Consider the following 19,194-nt stretch of genomic DNA (forward strand, 5'->3'; position numbering starts at 1 on the left):
GCATGGCATGGGATGTGTGTATTCATGCTTATTCACATGGATTGGTCAATTGTGGTTATGACTTTGAAGGCTTCTAAGGTTGTATTGCAATGGTATCTTTCGCTAAATAATACATGGTGATTGATGCTTTTGGAGGCTATGTTTTTTCCCTCAATGAGGGTTTCCTAGGGTATATCTTGGGTCACATTTTTGTGGGTATGTTGTCTATTCTCTTGCATGATTTCAATTACATGTTTATTTCAAATCTATTATGGGTTATGTGGAAATGATTATATTCTTTATTGCAAGTTTTCTTACAAGTGGTATCAGAGCTATGGTTTTATTATTGTAACCTTAGATTGAATCCATGGAAATGCATGAGATGATAAAAGAAATGGAAAGATATATGAGATGTTTCATTTAAATGAGGTTTTTAGGGTGAAGCTTGTAGAAAGGACCTCCTAGGTAAAAATAGATATCACCATTGGATCTGAGTCAATGTTTCTATAAATTTTGATATATAATATGCCCTAGCTTGGCCATATTCAGAGGAAATGAAAGGGTTTTTTAGTTTTAGCCCATGATGGTCATCAAATTTAGTCCCGTTAGAATTTTTGTCACAAAAAAAAATTGCAGTAAAAATGGTAAAAATACTGTCTTAGTAAAATAGCCATAACATTCTCTCAGGCTATTGAATTTTAGACTTCTTGTAGGGATTGGAAAGATAATTCAGAGCACTACAACTTGGTGTAGGTTTGATTCTATGATTTTGATATTTTTCTAGGTTTTAAGAGACTAAAAGTTATAAGATCTTTATTTTGAGCACATGTTAGGGCATAACTTGGGCATACAGAGTTAGATTTTAGACTTTGAGTAGTAAAAAAAAAGCTTTTGGAGAGTCCTACACATTGCTTTATATTTGGTGCAAGTTTGGCATGGTTTATTTGGTAATATATTAATTTGAATGATTTATAATATATATTGACTATGGTAACATTATGAGTCTATGACATTGTATGTTTGGAGATTTGGATTTGATGTCATCGTATACTCAGTTCATAATTCAGATTGATCTCATGATAATATGATTATCAATATTTGGTTTGGATATGTATGATGACTCATTGGTTCTACAAGTTGTGCAATGTTGTAAGTGGTCTATACTTATAGGTTACATTTATAGCTTGGCTTTGGATTGTTTATGCCCTAAGTCACATGATTCTTTGAAATTTCTTCAAGTAGAAGGGATGATATGTTGTTACTAGGTATAGTCGTAGTGGACGACTATGGTTGACTATTTTATGTTGACACATTGGACATATTGATAGTCAGATGCTCAGTTAATGGATGTGATCATGGTGCCATGGATTTTGGCATGACATGATTGGCTATAGAGGTAGATCCTTGATGTTCATTGGTTTGGATTCCTAATTTGATTATGGTGGTTTATCTTCTTAGTTGAGGATCATGGTTGTTTGGTTTCATCTTGAGGACTAATGGGGTTCTTGGTAAAGGTGTGGTTTATGCTTTCATTTGACATGTTATCCTTGGTGTTAGGATGGTTTTATTATTATATCATAGTATACTCTTGATACACATTTAGAGTTTTGACATGTTATAGTATGTTCATATGGAGCATGTTATCTCTTTGGTTGAGATGGTTTAGATCATGTTGTCATGTTTATGTTCCTGAGGCCATGGTTGGAACTTTGACATTGATCTTGGTTTAGTTTCTTGGTATTGAGTACATTGATCATAAGCTAGATACTTCATGATATTGCTATGTTGAATTTGGAGTTGGCATGGATTGATTGGTTAGAGGTGCTCATGGATACTTAGAGACAATGGTGATGTTGATTTCTCTTGGATTAGAGAAGTATTTTTTGGGACAGGTGATGGTTTCAGTAGGAATTATGAGAGGCATTCAACTAATATGGACTTCAGAGGAGATTGTTCTTATATGAGTCTTGGTTGGAGACTTGGATATTTTCATGAGCATTCTCATTCCCCACTCTTGGTCTACTCAGCGGTTCATTACTTGAGAGGTATAGCCCATTTTTTTCTCAGGCACATTATGTTTATGCTTGTCTTTCATCGATATGGATCTTGAGCTATAGTACATGAGTTAGTTCTAGAGGGTTTATTTGAGAGATGGTTTAGCATTGGTTATCTTCATTTTCATATGTTGTTATGCTAGTTGAGTTTGGGAGATGGTTTTATATTAGTCATATTCCTTGGATTAGGAATGGTTTATGAGTTTGATCTTCTTATAAGAGGCTTACATCCATGATTAGTTATATGGTATGGTTTGGGTGTTGTTGAGGCTTCTTGTTGGGGTTTTATGGATGATATCATACTTACACAATTTACATCTAGAGGTGTGTGTAGAAGGACATGATACTAGTTATAATTTGCATGGTTTCTCTTTGGTCTTGGTTATCATCCTAGATGTTCAAATTTTTCCTAGATTGGATTTGAGATTGATTAGAGATTGTGATCATTGGTTTGTGCTCATGTATGTCATGTGAGAGATGACATGGTTATTCATTTATCTCTTTTCGCTGTTGGTTGTGGAAAGCTTGGGAGACTATTGGAGATTTTTTGTGAGAGTTGTTCTCGCAGGTTATTGGTTTATGTGTTGTGGTAGTCTCACTTCTTTGAAATGTTGTGAGTGAATTGGTTATAGATTTAACATTATCTTTTGTAGTGGGAGCTTCTTGGTATATATGTGGTAGGTATTTCTCTTGAGGCTTGTGATTGCAGGTTATAGATTGGATATGTTGATGATGTGAGATTCACTTGGTATACCTCTGGAGGTATGGATAGTTGGATGGGTTTGACACTTTATCGTGGGTGTTATTTTACCTTTGGATATTTTGAGAACTATGGATACATGTGATTACCTTTGGATTAGGTTTTTTGTGCTTTGTATTTTAGTTGGTATAGGATTTTATGATCTTCTAATGTGATAGATTGGGTAGCTTTCTCTTTGGATGACTTCTATGTATGTTTAGTGGTAGTGGCATAATAGGAGGTGAGATCATTCATGTTTGAGATGTTGGATACTTTGATATTGTTGTGGGTATCAAGATGGATACAAGGGTAGTTGTTGGTGTGTGAAGACAAAAGAAAAAAAAAGGTAAGAGTCAAGCAGGACAAGGCTTGATAGGTTAGCCAAGGGAACATTTTTGAAGGTTGGAAGCATGGCATGGGATGTGTGGATTCATGCTTGTTCACATGGATTGCTCAGTTGTGGCTATGCCTTTGAAGGCTTCCATGGTTTTATTGAAATGGTATTTTTTGTTGAATAATACATGGTGATGGATGCTTTTGGAGGCTATGTTTTTTCCCCTCAATGATGGTTTCCTAGGGTATATCTTGTGTCACATTTTTTGTGGGTATGTTGTCTATTCTCTTGCCTGTGGATTTCAATTGCATGTTTATTTCAGATCTATTATGGGTTATGTGAAAACAATTATGTTCTTTGCTGCAAGTTTCCTTACTAAATCTTTGTGTTTTGTGTTCTCTTCTGTGTGATCTATTATTTTATGATATTGGTTATATTTGCATGTAACTATTATTTATATCCATGGTTAATCCTAACACACTCAACATAAATTCAAGTTCCTTAATCTTCTGATCTTTTGCTCAGTTATTTGGTCTTTCTTTGATCACTTCTTTTAGGCTTTAGTACAACTATCTACTTTATTTATGTTATGATTAAACAATCATATTATCTTGGAAAAGTCTAATTGATCAAGTGCCATTATAGTTCCTCATAACTCAACCTTTCGTCTAGGTCCTTTTGTTATGTCCTTTTCAATTTTTCTTCATCAATCATCTTGATATGACTCTACTCAAACAAAAATTGTATTACCAATAAGGTTTAACATCAATGACAACATAACAACTATTTCAAAGTAGTTTCCAACAATTTCCCTCTTTGCCATTGATGGAAACACCTTTAGTTACCATACAATTCAAAACATGTAATTGCTTCAAGAATCTCCCTCTATGTTTAGTATTAGATCATCATTAATATCCTTGGTTTCATCTTGATTCTCATCCATGTAGCTTTGATATTCAACACATAGACTCCCTCTATCATATCATATCATGAAATCAATCAACTCCCTCTTGGTTAATATATTCTCCCTCTTTGACAAAAATGCCAAAAAAAACTTCATCTTTCTCATACATCTTTACAATGTAGATATCTTCATGTTAGTAATTATAAATATTATTCTCCATCTATCATCTATTCTTATGACTAATACAAAATTTTGTTCTTCTCTCTTCACCACTTTAGATTGCACCTAAAGTACAACTTTCTACATCAACTTGTAAGATATTTTGATCAATACATTTGATGTAGAGCTCTATCTCATCTTAAGTAGCCTTAGCTAGGGGAATCGCCCCTATTTTACCTCTTAGATACTCATGTGCAACCTTGGGTAAAGTCTTAGTGAAAATATCAACTATTTTCTCTTTGTTGTTCACATGTTCCAATCTTACTTCTTTATCTTGAACCAACTCTCTCAAATAACGATACTTGACAAAAATATGCTTGGTCTTTATGTACATTATATTTGATATATTTATAAAACTTGTGTTATCACAATAGATAATAATAGGATCAATGATCTCTTCCTTCATTCCTTTCAATAATTACTTGATCCATACAATATTAGAAAAATTCAGTGCTACTGCCACATTTAGGTCTAGCTGTTGATTGTGAAATATAGTTATGCTTCTTTCTTGTCCATGAGACTAATCTTTTTTCTAGAAAGAAAACTCCACCACTTGTACTATTTCTATCATCAACATTGCCTACCCAATCAACATTTGTGTATACAGTTCAAACTTTTCTTTCTTCTTGTAAGATAAGCCATAATCCTCTATTCCTTTTAGATATCTTAGTATCCTTTTTACTTCCATCATATGATTCTCCTTAGGATTTTAAAAAACTCTTGCAAAAATTCTAACTGCCAAGGCAATATAAGGTTTGTTGTGAACAACATATTATAGTTTCCCAACCAATTATTTGTACAATGTCTGGTTCACATTAGTGGAATCATCATTCTTAGATAGCTTATGTCCAATAGCCATAGGTGGTCTAAATGGTCTTGATGCAGGAGCATCTGAGGTCTTTTCTATTTACCCTAGTAGAAAAATGTAGGGGCATCCTTGGTCTCTTAACTTTCCTACTCTTTTTAGGCTATAGTTGTTGAGTGATAGTTTTGACTGAGTTCATGCATTGACATAGCTTGTAGTTACAACTAAGTTTCCTTCTTTGACTGAGTGTCTTCAATTTCCAAATTGGTTGGTAATATGTTTACCAATTTACAATGTTCATTGAGGTTCAATCGAGTTGCAGACAATGTTGCATTCCAGCTTTAACCGAGTTCCAGTTCTGATTGAGTTTCTTTGGTGATCGAACTCTTTCATGTGCTAAGTATTTTGATGATCCTTCTAATGGTTGGTTGTGTCATGGTCCTTTATTGAATGAGTTTATTGTGTTTGGTTCTAATTAGAGCTAACCTTTGTATTTAATTTTGTGATAGGTATTTCATATTTGTTGAGAGTTGACTTGTACCTTGGTTACTCATTTAGTGTAAGGGTTTATTTAGTTGGTAGTTTGTAACAGGATGACTTGTGGTTATATAAGTATTTAAGGGGGAATTGGGTAGATTCTTAGGCATTATTATTCAATGATGAAGATGTAGTAGGAGTATTAACATGGAGCAACTTGGGGGTACAAGTTCACATTTGAGTCTGGAGATCTATTCTTCTTTTAAAGATGTATTCTTCTTTGTAATGGTCATAACTTGAAAGAGTGAACAACTAGGCATGTTGGATGTAAACTTCTTGATTCAAATATATGGAATTTTGTCTCTCTAGATTTAAATCTCGTTCCTCTTGTTCATTTTCCATAGTGTGTTTTTTTGTTGGTTTTTGGATCACCTCATTTTGGGGTACATCCAGTTTCTTACTACATTAGATGGTATTAGAGCATAGTGTTCCTGAGTGTGCAAACAAATGACCAAAGTGTGAGGTAATTTGTACCAAGACCTTGATTAGGAGAAATTTTATTTGAGGATATTTTTGTTTTAGAAGTCATAGCTCATTAGTGATTTTGGTGTAGGGTGGCAGATCTACAAATTTGGCCTTCACTTGTAGAGGACTTGTCATTTAATTATTATTTATATGTCAAAAGATGGTTCATGGAAGGAGAGATTTTGATCTAGAGTTATTTGACATGTTGAGGAAAATGGAAACCAGAGGAGAAGCTATTCATTTAGTACAAGACCATGAAATACATCTTGATGATGAGTATGCTTCCTTTTGGGATGAATTACATGAAAGGGCTGATGATTTGGAAAAATGTGATATTAGTTGGCATCTAACAATTAGAAAGAAGATTGTTTGGCTGGTTAAAAATATTATGAAGAGAAGAAGACACATTGTGGAAGTGCATGATGATTTTGTTGAAATTGATGAGGTATCTTTTGGTTTTCATGAGCAGATGGATAGATCTAACATGGAAATTATAGGGCATCTTGTTGTGTGTAATGAGATTGTTGAAGAGGAGAGATTCACTTATGTTGATGAGAAATTGGATATTGCTATTGATCATGATGATGTTGAAATGGATTTCATTGGGGACTTATTTGTTGCTACTATTGGTGATCTAGAGTTATATGTTCATTATGTTATGGATGTTATTGATCTAGATGTTACTTCTCATAAGAAGATGGATTTACCCATTGATAATGTGGTTGAGGGTTTTATACATGTTATTGAGGTGGATTTATATGATGTTGTTGTTTTTGTTATTGATTTGAGTTCATATGTTGTTGCTAGTTGGTTTGTGATTTGGATATTATTGCAATTTGGTTTTCATATATCAGGATGTTATTTTGGCTGTTTGTGATGATAAGTTGTAGAAATTACTTGTGGACCATTATGGTTTTAAGTTAATTCCTATGAGTGAGTATGTTGATTAGTTGGATGAGATTCTAATTTTTGGATGGACGAAGCATAGATGTTGATTTTCATATTTGATCTTTTATCCTTGATGGAGTCGAAACCTTTGGTGAAGATGATGATTAGAGAAATTTTTTCTTTTGTAATCAAAATGTGGGATACATTTTTCTATTTTCTTGGGGAGTCTAATGTAGGAGCATCTGAGGTCTCTATTATTTACCCTAGTAGAATGATGTAGGGGTATCCTTGGCCTCTTAACCTTCCTAGTCTTTTTAGGCTATGGTTTCCAAGTGATAGTTTTGATCGAGTTCATGTATCAAATGAGCTTGTAGTTTCAACTAGGTTTCCTTCTTTGACTAAGTATCTTCAATTTCCTAGTTGGTTGATAATCTTTTTTTTGACTTAAAATATTCCTCGAGTTCTGACTAAGTTGCAAATGATGCCAAGTTCCAAATTCTAACTTAACTAAGTTTCTTTGGTGGCCAAGCTCTTTCATGTTTTGAGTAGTCTGATGATCCTTCTGATGGTTAGTTGTGTCTTGGTCGTTCATTGACCGACTTGCCTATGTTCAGTTCTCGTTGGAGCTAATATTTTCATTTAATTTTGTGATAAGTATTTAATATTTTTTGAGAGCTGACTTATGGCTTGGTCATGCATTTAATGTAAGGGTCTATTTAGTTGGTAGTTTGGAATAGGCCAACTTGTGGCCATGCAAGTATTTAAGGGGGTATTGGGTAGAGTCTTGGACATTATTATTCAATGAGGAAGATGTAGTAGAAGTGTTAGCATGGAGCATCTTGGAGGTAGAAGTTCACATTTGAGTCTAGAGATTTATTCTTCTTTTAAAGATGTATTCTTCTTTGTAATGGTCGTAACTTAGAAGACTGAACAAATGGGCATGTTGGAAGTAAACTTCTTGATTCAAATATATGGAATTTTGTCTCTCTAGATCTAGATCTCTTCCTCTTGTTCATTTTACACTATGTTTTTGTTTGATAGTTTTTGGATCACCTCATTTTGGGGTACATCTAGATTCTTATTGCATCAAGTCTTGAGTCTTCCATGCCAAAAAATTTAGTATCTCCTTGATGTATTTTTATTGAGTAATATAGACACCTTGCTTCATCTAATATAATTATAAACCAAAAAATAATTTGATTTCCTCAAATATAGACATTTCAAATTCCTTCTGCATCTCATCTACAAATGATTTGTATAATGCATCTTGTCCTCCAAATATGACATGATCAACAAATAGTTCAGCTAACAATATTCCTTTACCACCTTTAGTCTTTAAGTACAAATTACTGTTAGCATTAGTTCTTGCAAAGCCAATTTTTCCCAAATAATTTTTTAACCTTTCATAACATGCGTTGGGATCTTGTTTCAATCCATATGGTGCTTTGTGTAGTTTAGATACCATGTTCTTCTTGCTAGGATCAACAAATCATTTTGATTGTTCAATGTAAACCTCTTCTTCTAGTATTCCTTTCAAAAAGGCATATTTGACATCCATTTGATATACTTTAAATCCTTTATAAGAAGAATATCCAAGTAGTGTTCTAACTCTTTCCAATCTTGCAATTGGGGAAAATTGTTTCCCCATAGTCAATACCTTCTTCTCGTGCATATCCTTTGCATACCAATCTAGATTTATTCCTTGTGATTTCTCCTTTCTCATTAAACTTGTTCTTGAATACTCACTTGGTTCCAATAATATTCTTGTCCTTTGGTCTAGGTACAATTGACCAGGTTTTGTTCTTATCTATTTATTCAATCTCTTCATTCATTCCTTGAATACAATCTTCATTGTCCAAAGAATCCTTCACTAATTTAGGATCAAATTCAAAAAGTAAAAAAATGTATCACTTCTAAATTTTTTCCTTATCTCAAGAGTCTTTTTTTCCAATGATTTTCTCAAGTGCATAATGTCTTCTCACGTACTTTTCCAGTGTAGGTTCATTTTGTATTTTTGCTTCTAGTTCTAGTTGCTTGACATTGTCTTCCTAGTGTTTGACACGTTCTTCATGTATCTCAACATCAATCTGTTGATCCTTGACACCTACAGTCTATTTCTTGGTTACCTGTTGCTGTAGCTTGGTAATCACATTTTTCTATTGCTCGGTAGCCTTATTCTCTAGTTTAGCTAAGGTACAGGGAACACCTTCATTGAAATATATGAATGTGTTTTAGTCTCCAGGTTCTAATTTGTCTTCAACTTTATTTCTTTCTACATATTCATCAACTTTCACAATTACACTTTCCACAACTTTTTTATTGTTAGAGTTAAAACACTTATAAGTTTTTATCTTAGTGGAATATCCTAGGAATATGACTTTATCCCTTTTAGCATCAAGTTTTCCATTCCTATTATCCTTCATCAGTATATTAAATGTGCTTTCAAAGAATTTAAAATATTTCAAATGAGGTGCATACCCATACCATAACTCAAAGGGTGTAATATTTGTACCTTAATTGACTTGGACTCATTTCAAAGTATAGAGTGCTATACTTATAACTTCTCTCTAGTATTTCTATGACACTTTCTTCTCTATCATCAGTATTCTAGTGCAATCCATGATTGATCTATTTCTCCTTTTAACTATTCCATTTTTGGGAGGGGTCCTAGGTACTAACATTTGCCTTTTGATTTCTCTATCATTATAGAATATATTGAATTTATTAGAGACAAACTCTCCCCCTCTATAAAATCTCAAGAACTTTAGACTTTTACCCATTTCCTTTTCAATTCTGGCCAAATATCACTTAAATTTTTTTTTTTTTTGAAAAATTACAATCATCATTCTAGAGTAGTCATCAACAAACAAAATGAAATATTTATCTCCACAGTAACTTTTCACTCCAATAGGTCTACAAAGGTCAGTATGAATCAATTCCAAAATATTATTAGATGTATAGGTTTTGCTCTTGAAAATAGACTTTATCATTTTTCCCATTTGACATTGTTTACACATAGCATTATTAGGTTTCTTCAATCTTGGTAATCCTTTTACTTTTTTCATCTTACTAATGCTTACCAAATTATCAAAGTTCACATGACACAACCTCTTATTGCATAACCATATATCATCATATTGTGCAAACAAGAATGTCTCACCAGATAAATTTAGATAGAACAAGTTACCTTTGTCTATTCTCCACTTCTAATTAGTTCACCAGTAGAATCAAACATCTCGGCCTTTCTATGATGAAATTCAATTTTATACCCTAATTTTTTTAACTTTAAAACACTCAACAAATTATAATTAAGTCCTTCAACCCAATAAACATTGTCACACTTGATCTTATCAGTCAATTGTATTGATCCTTTACCTTTCAAAAGACATGGTGCATCATTACCAAACTTAACACAAGTACCTTTGTATTGTTCCATGGTTTTGAACTTACTTTTATCACCAATCATGTGATGTGAGAAACCACTATCAATTATTAATCTATCACCTTTACTCACATATGAGATTAATGTAGTTTTCTCATCTTCATTAGAATCTTCTTTCATAGCAATATAGAAAACTTCTTCATCATTACTATCATATTCATTATCAATCTCTTCTTTAGAAATGTAACAAGATTTCTTAACATTATCTTTGTAGTCCTTGTTTCTCCTATTTTTTTGGTCATCTCTTTTTCATTTGTACTTGCTTTCCCTTCTATCATTCTTGTCTTCTCTACTAGGACATATTGTAGAAACATGACCAACTTTTTTACATGAAAAACATTATTTGGAAGTTTACCTTTGTATTCTCCTCTACCTCTTGGAAGTCTTCTAGTTGTCAATGCTCCAAGCTCATCAGGTCATCATCAAAGACATCATTGTCACTATTCACATATTTTCCTTTTCCTTTCTTACTAAGAACCAATCTATATTTGAAAATAGATTCAATAGCAGTAGGAGTAAAATTATCAAAGTTTGACGATTTAAAAAAAATAAGGCTACTAACTAATCCTTCCAAATTAGATTGTTACCAGGTGTATATCTTAGTTCTTGGATACCACAAACTCTAATAGCATAAATAGAAAGTAGGGTTCTCAATGCCTTGTTGATCATATTTTCATCATCAATATTTCCTTTTTATTCTCTTATAATATTTACCACTTCTTTGACTCGTCCACAATATCGAGCAATGGTCTCACCTTCTATCATTCTCATCTCATCAAATTTTCCTCTCAAACTTTATGATTTTTCTCTCAATTTTTTTTTTGTCTCCTCCATAGATAGTTTGCAATGTATCCCATATTTTCTTTGCAATAGTGTATTCCTTTATGTCATCAAACTAACTTTAGTTTAGGGCTGATGTAATCTCCAACATAGCCTGATTTTGTTCTTGCTTCTCTTTCATCTCCTGAGTAGTCAAAGGTCTTGGAATCTCTACATATACATTTTCCACATAGTGCATGGCTCCATCTCCATTTTTTTCCAGATACAACTTCAACAAACTTTGCTATCTAGGGAGGATCTCTTTGTTCAACCTTGGCACATCCTCTTTGTACATCTTGATCTTTAGCTTCAAGTATCTTTACAATTTTCTCTACAAGCACCACTGCTCTGATACCAATTGTTAGAATGATTTAGAATAACTAAGAGGGGAGTGAATCAATTATCCTTAGGTTTAGATGTACCAATTTAAATTTTAATCACTTCAAATACTTTATAACTAAACATTTAATAGCTCAGTCTTTATAGAAAATAATTAGTAACATCAAATTGCAGTCCACTATCCTAATAGTAAAAAACTTGCAAAATGTAAAACATTAATAATAACACATCTCATATAACATCCACACAAGTATGACACTAGGATTTAATGTGGAAATCAAATTTGGGAAAAACCACTAGTAACATGTCATCAATTTTTCACTATTTTGAAGTGAGCTCTATTAAGAGCCAAACCTATTAAAGGTTACAAAATACACTATTAAATGTGACCTTGTTAAAGGATTTAATCACCCTATTAGGAGTGACCTTGTTAGATGGATTAGGAAAATTCCATTAGAATGCTACCTTGATTAAAGGATTTACATATGACTATTAGGTCAACCTTGACTAAAGGATTTCAATAGTGATACAATGGTTGGAAAGTAACAATGGGTTGATATGAAAAATACAACTCACTTTGAAAATATAGATCATAATTTGGTCCAAAAGTTGACTTATTGATTGACATCCATCTATTGGAAATGTAGTATATACTAGGTGACTAAGAGGGGCAGGGTGGGGGCGAGGGGGGGGGGGGGTGGTGGTGAATTAGGAACCAATAAAACTTATACTTTAATTCACCAATTAAACCTTCACAATATAATATGATTTAATTACATGCATGAAAGATTGAAAGAAATACAACATTCATAACACTTGACACAATATTTGGTAATCCATAAAGCTTCCAAATAGAGAGTAAAATTGGGGTGGGGATGATACCCGCAAGCTTTAGTACTGCAGCATAAAGTTAGCCTATTAAAGCTTACAATTGATCACTTCTGAAGATATGCCCTATTAGGAGCAATAAGGACTATTAGGTCCACCTTGTGAAAGGATTTACAACATTTAATGAATTATGCACTCATTTAGGAGATTTAGAATAAGACTGTTAAGTCCACCTTGCTAGAGGATTTGACTAATGCACCTATTAGGATGAACCAGTAGTCAATATCTGATCTGCAACTTAGTTTGAGAAATGAAATTTCTTTGAAATACAATGATCACCTTGTTGTGATAGATAAGACTATTTTTCCTTATACTACTTGTAGCCTTCTTTTAATTTGCACTCACAATACTTCTTACTTGCTACACATTGATGCATTAGATATGAAAAGATGTATTAAATATATACCAATCTAATAAATTACCTTCTAGAGTTGGCTATAACACAAAATTCAATAATCTTCACTAAGTCAACTTACTACTGCAACTCAAGTTTTGAAGACCACTCAAATGATATTTTGACACTCAACAACACTGTCAACTCAAAAAACTCTGGCATTCATCTAACACTAGTTCTCAATCCACATTGATCACTCTGGAGTAGCATGAACTTAGTTAGCATTGGGTGACTTGGAAAACACTGAAGAATTTGATAGATACTTTAAGGCTTGGTTGACATTATAGCTTGGTCAACACTACCTTCATTCTACTTCATTAACACTACTAGCTCAGTGGACATTGATAAGCTCGGTTAACACTACATATCTCTATTAACATTACATTCTACATGGTTTTTATTGATGAGCTTGGTAGACTCTGTGAAGATTGACATACACTGCTAGTTCTATGAGAAGCTTGGTAGCAACTATAGAGCTCTGTAGGAATGTAGACAATTAATCTAATTGAGTGTTTAGTCACTAACTAACAAATTATTTGACCATAAGGTAAAAAATCCCCCCCTTTGGCATTACTAACAAAAACACTTATCATACCAAAATATTGAATACTAAAAAATATAAGTCAAAACTCCCCCTATCAACATGTCTAGGTCTACAAGTTAGTTTTGACTATTGTTTGTTGCTCGGTAAACTCTGACTCTATTTTTAAAAAAATTTCTAAATTAGTTTTGTTGTTGGAATTCCTTTTAGAATAATTGATGGGGAGTGAGTCAGTTATTCAAGGTCTAGATGTTCAAACAAAACTTTTCACAATTCAGTGAACACATAAAACATTCATACCTATGCACGCATTCATTGTGTATCAACTAAAACTTATATATTACTATCAAATCAACTTGCAAAAATGTAAAGCATGAAGCAAAACACATCCATCAACGCATTTGACACAATGATTTAATGTGGAAACCCAATTTGAGAAAAACCACCTTTAACATGCTACTCTTTTTCACTCTTTTGAAGTGATGCCCTAGTAAAGGCCAACCCTATTAAAGGTTACAATACACACTGTTAAATGTGATCCAGTTAAGGGATTTTAGTCACCCTATTAAAAGTGAGCCTTGTTAAAGGACTTTAGGCCATTCACTTGGAATGCCACTCTATTAAAGGATTTTCCAATGACTCTTAAGTCAAACTTACTCCAAAGGATTTACCCTAGACTGATACAATAGTTAGAAATTAATAGTAGAGCTTTGATGTGATACAAATTACAACCTCACTTGCAGATTAGAAATCTCTGTTCATTCCTCAACTCTTCTTGGCTTCCATTCTTTGCAGCTCTAACAACTTGTTCATCCTTCAAGCATTCATCTTCTTAAGCCTTCTTGCTTAGTATGCCATTACAGACTCCTCTCTTTGGTCACTTGATGAAGAAAAACCCCTTTCTCCTTCTCCTTATTAGATTCTCACATCAAACTCTCTAACTCTTTTACTTCATGACAGACATTCCTATATATAGGAAATTAGAACATTTTCCCACTCATTATCCATCATCTAAATTAGGGTTTTAGATGGATTAGTTGGGGTACTATGTATCTACCCCATATCTTGTCTTCTCTAGAAACTTCTTTTAGAATCCATTTGAATTTGCCTCCAAAATAGTTTACATAAGATTTTGTGCCACCAAATCATCAATCTTATCTTCCTCCTAATTCACAAGATCTAAGAAAACAAAGTTGTCAGCTTTTATTTGGTTAATCTTTGATCTTTTTCATAATGTAGTAGCTTGACATTATCAATCTTCTAACACTCGGTACATATTGCATCACTCAACATCAACTATAAAATTACTTGGCATCAATTGGATTTTATTGGTTCTTAGCATCAACTAAAAATTACTTAGCATCTACTAACTTTGCTCGGCATCTACTAGAATTTGTTTTCACTCAGCTCCAATTGAATTTTTGCTCAGCTTGAACTAACTTTGCTTGACACCCACTATCCACTTGGTCAAGCTTGGCAAATGAACTTTGTTTAACTTATTCTTCTAAACTTTCTAAGTGTAGCCAACCATTTTTAAACCTCAAGTAGATCATCAATACATTATGTTATCACTGTCTTAACTAATCCTTGTACTTCATTACATAATCATAACTCAACCTTTCCTCTAGGTACTTTTGTTACATCTTGTTTATAAAATCTTCCTCATCAATCAACTAAGTGATAGTACTTGAAACATATAAGCAACTGTCTTACCAAAAAATAGCATGTTTGACATTAGTGACAAAACAATGATTGAAACACATAGTCTTCTTCAACAATCTTTCTAATCAATGATCTTTTCAATTAGATATCAACATTTGTGTACATATTTTCTTATTTGTTTATACATATTCCTTTCTATATATATATATATTTTTCCTCCTTGTCTATATATCTTTTGTATGATATAACCTAATTTCCCCTTTTTTTGATACAAATGCCAAAAAAATGCATAGTTACAAGGTAATGCCAAAATTTCAAAGGAAATCACTACGTACCTTCAAAATTATGGACATAGATTTTTTTGAATTCTTATGCAAAAATTTTGAAGTGTGTAATACTATCTACACTTTAGCTAATAGTTTCATCATGTGATCAACAATTAAGAAGTTGTTGTCATGGATCAATGTTTTAGCATGAGAAATATGTTTTTGCATTTTATCCATGTTGGGAATTATCATACTCTGTATGTCTATAAGTGTAGCCCTTATCTTGACTTCTTCCCTCAATAACTATGACTGTAAATCTATCAAATATGTGATCTTCACAAAATTTGCAAAACTAGTGCTAGGATCAAGTGACAACTAGTGTGCACTCTCCTTCAAATTAGTATCTATTTTTGATAGCTTATCCTTTATTTCCTTTATAAATTTGGATGTGTCACTTAACTTCATGAATAACAAAATAACATTATTTACCAAATTTTCAAAGGAAACAAGAATGGTGACAATTTCACTTGAGGAATGACAATTTTCTATGCCACATTCTCCAAAACTTTGTTCTCAAATTTTATTTCTGCCCTCTACAAAAGTTTTTCTTGTCCACTCAATTCATCATTAAATTTGTGAACAATGTCAACAAGTTGATCCAAAATAGGTTGCTTATCATCAACCTTAATACTTAGTGCATCAATAAAGACACCTTTAATGTCTTCAAGCACTTGATTTTTCTTCTTCTTTTCTTCTCTGAACTTTTGCTATCTTTCCCTTTTCTTCCATAACTCACCAAGGGTATCTATTTTATTAGGATTTAGATTGGAAATATCCCAATCTAGTATGACTATTTCCTCCTCTTTTCCTCATTAGAGGTTTCTACCTCTTGACCCTTTTCTTTATGTACATAAGAAGGAATAATTTCCTTTCCTTTGCTCAAATCTTTATTGCTCAGTTGAGGCTTAACCTCAACTATCATTGCACTTGCAACAATAGAAGAAATATAGAAACAATATCAATTATAGGAGAAACAAAACTAATAGTAGGAATATTTGAAATACCTTTGTGAGGCTCGACCTAGCCTATTGTTGAGATGATTGGAACATGTTGTTTAGTAGATGAAGTGATGGTAACAACATTCATCATTGTACTCAATAGAGTTGCTTTAATAGTCAATTGGGTGCTTGGTAAAATAGTGTTTACCTCAATTGATTCAGTAGTAGCCTTCTTTGAGCTAGATGGCACTAAGTCTTTTCTAGGAGAGAGTGGAAGTGAGGTCATTACCTCTACTGCTATCTTCTTAGGATTTTACTCTTGAATACTTTTCATTTTAAGAATATTTCTACTTGCTTCTTGATCCTCTTGATCCTTTTCATCATCTCCTTCTACATTTTCTATCTCCTCATCATCTTTCTCCACATCCTTTTTCTCAACATATTATTTCTCCTCATAATCCTTATCATATATTTGAGCAACCTCTTTAGTAGGATTATGTAATCTATAGATACTTTTCCATGCAATTACATTTGACTTTACAATTGATTTGATATCTTTTGATAGAATCAGGAATGCATTGAACCTGGGGGTCAACTTTTGTTCATTCTTCTTTAGCAATTCATTCACTTCCTTGTCAGAAAGATTTGGCATAACTTGTCTTAAGGTTTGAACTCTAATGTCCTTGGAAACATTGATTACATCATTCCATTAATGTAAAATAGTATTTAGTAGGATATCAAGAACTTGCTTTGTCATTTCCTCAGGAGAGTACTTCCACTTAGCCATCTTAGCCACTAAGGTTTCTTCAATTTATTTTTTCTCTTCCTTAGTCCTTGTATCATATGATAAAAACTTGAAATCAGACATACCTCCACCATCTTGTAGTCTTTTTAGTCTTTGTTCAAAGGTAAAAGTAGTATTTTTGAATGTAACTTGTTGATCTTATTCTTCATCATAATCATCATCATCGTGCAATTTGAGCTTCTTCCTAGATTTTGCAAGCCTTCTTGTGAATACTAGTGGGAGTACTTTGTAGCCCTTGTGATTGTAACCTTCCTCTTCTTCTAAGTCATCTCCCTTGTCTTCTATTAGTAGGAGAGGGGAGCTAGATGACTTGTTGTCCTTTAGAATTTTCTCCACCTTTTTTCTTCCTCTCTTCATGGGTTGAGGAAACTTGATTTCTAAAGAAATCTTGTCCTTAGCCTCTTCATAGGTACCAAAGTATGATGCCTTGGGGTCCACTAGCTCATTGACAAGAGCCTCAATTATGTCTCTTGTATCATCAATATTCACCTCATATCCAAGAGGTTTTACCCATACTACCCTTGGCCTAACTACCTATATATGAACCTTGTCATAGTCCACAAGGAAGCATATATCTTGCTCATAATTATTAGTTGTTTGGGTATCTTGAATCTACCCTAAATTATCTCCCTAAATGTCTCAAAGTATGCATCCATGATGCCTTCAAAATTCTCTAACATTTTGACTATGAACTCATTTATCTAATATACAATAAGTATATCCTTCTTCCATGCCACAGTGCCTTTGGAAGGGAAGAAATTATGAAAATAAAATAATAGATAGGTTAATAGTGACCCAAAATTACAAGGATTTATCTGTGATGACTAGATGTTCTCCATATTTTTTCTAAGTTGACTCAACTACAACTTAGCAAGGTCAAAAGATAGGTTATTCTTGACCACTTTGAATACTAGGTCAATAGCTTCACATAGAATGTTATTTAATCTTCTTGAACTGTACATTTTGTTGGCAATCACATGTATCCAAAATTTGATTTCCATGTTTGTGAATCTATTCAACTTCATATCTATGTTGTCTCACTCTATAAGAGTTTTCTTTACAAGTTTGACTTGATCTAGGGTTTTAGTAATTTTCTCCTTGTTAAGCATAGGTAACTCTGTGATTGTGTGTATCATCTTGTTTGTGCTTTGAATGGGTTGATCAAGCCATAGATGCATGTCATGGACTTGGCTAAGAAGAAACCTAATCCATTTTCCTTGAAGGATATGGGTCAAAAAAATTTCTTCCAAATTCTTGTGCTTGAGTTTTAAACTTCCATCCACACACAATTTGTCATATGCCTAGTTTAACTCTAGGGTTTCTAATTCCTAGATTGAACAATGATAAAATGACCAAATGTCATGAATTAGGAGTACCTTTGGAGGGATTTGAGATTGTCCTCCAATTGGATCAAGTTCTTCTACAACTTCCAGACTCAATTTGAATGTTGGGGCTTTGCAATCAACACCTCGAACCAACATTTCTAAACCTTTCTTTACTTTGCTACTAGAAGATGCCATTACGCTTGGTGATGCTTTAAATGCATGAATAAACTTTGACAAATCTGCTCTAAATTTCTTAGGGGCTCAAAGATACTCTTCACTCTTTGCTCTAAAATTTTTTAGTGAAATAATAAGCTTTGATTTCTTTCTTTTAACCAAATTCAGTCTTAAAATTGCTATTAATTTGTCATACAATAGTTAGCTCGGTGATAGGCTGTCCAACTTGGCTAAGTATTCAATACTCAAAAGATACCTTTGACTCCATAAGCTTGAGCTTGGTTAAGTCTTTTAATTAGGTAGTCTCCAACTCGGTAGAGTCTTCAACTTAGTAAAGTCTTCAACCTGGTAGAGTCTTCAATTTGATACTACACCCAAACTCAGTTAGGTTATGCAACCCAACCTTTCTCAGTAAGGTCTTGTGACCTAACCTTGCTCAGTAAGGTCTAAGACATCACTTCAACTATCATCTTAACTTAGTTATCCTAGTGCATTTGAAATGCTGATATAGATCTTCTTGCTAACTCAAACTAATATTAAATATTTTCTTAGAATAATAGTTCTAGTAATCTCCATAGGTAACTATTTTGAGATGGTTAAGTCACCCAATTCATTGA

The 19,194-nt window shown here is 33.1% G+C and overlaps 1 pseudogene; it reads right to left on the minus strand.

The window, feature by feature from the left end:
• Positions 1 to 18,598, minus strand: part of LOC149565311 (uncharacterized) — a 100,915-nt pseudogene extending 82,317 nt beyond the window's left edge.
• Positions 18,599 to 19,194: the final 596 nt, after the last annotated feature.

This window comes from Cupressus sempervirens, chromosome 3, assembly GCF_028749045.1.
Source record: "Cupressus sempervirens isolate cs-2001-9-10 chromosome 3, ASM2874904v1, whole genome shotgun sequence".
Taxonomy (NCBI): domain Eukaryota; kingdom Viridiplantae; phylum Streptophyta; class Pinopsida; order Cupressales; family Cupressaceae; genus Cupressus; species Cupressus sempervirens.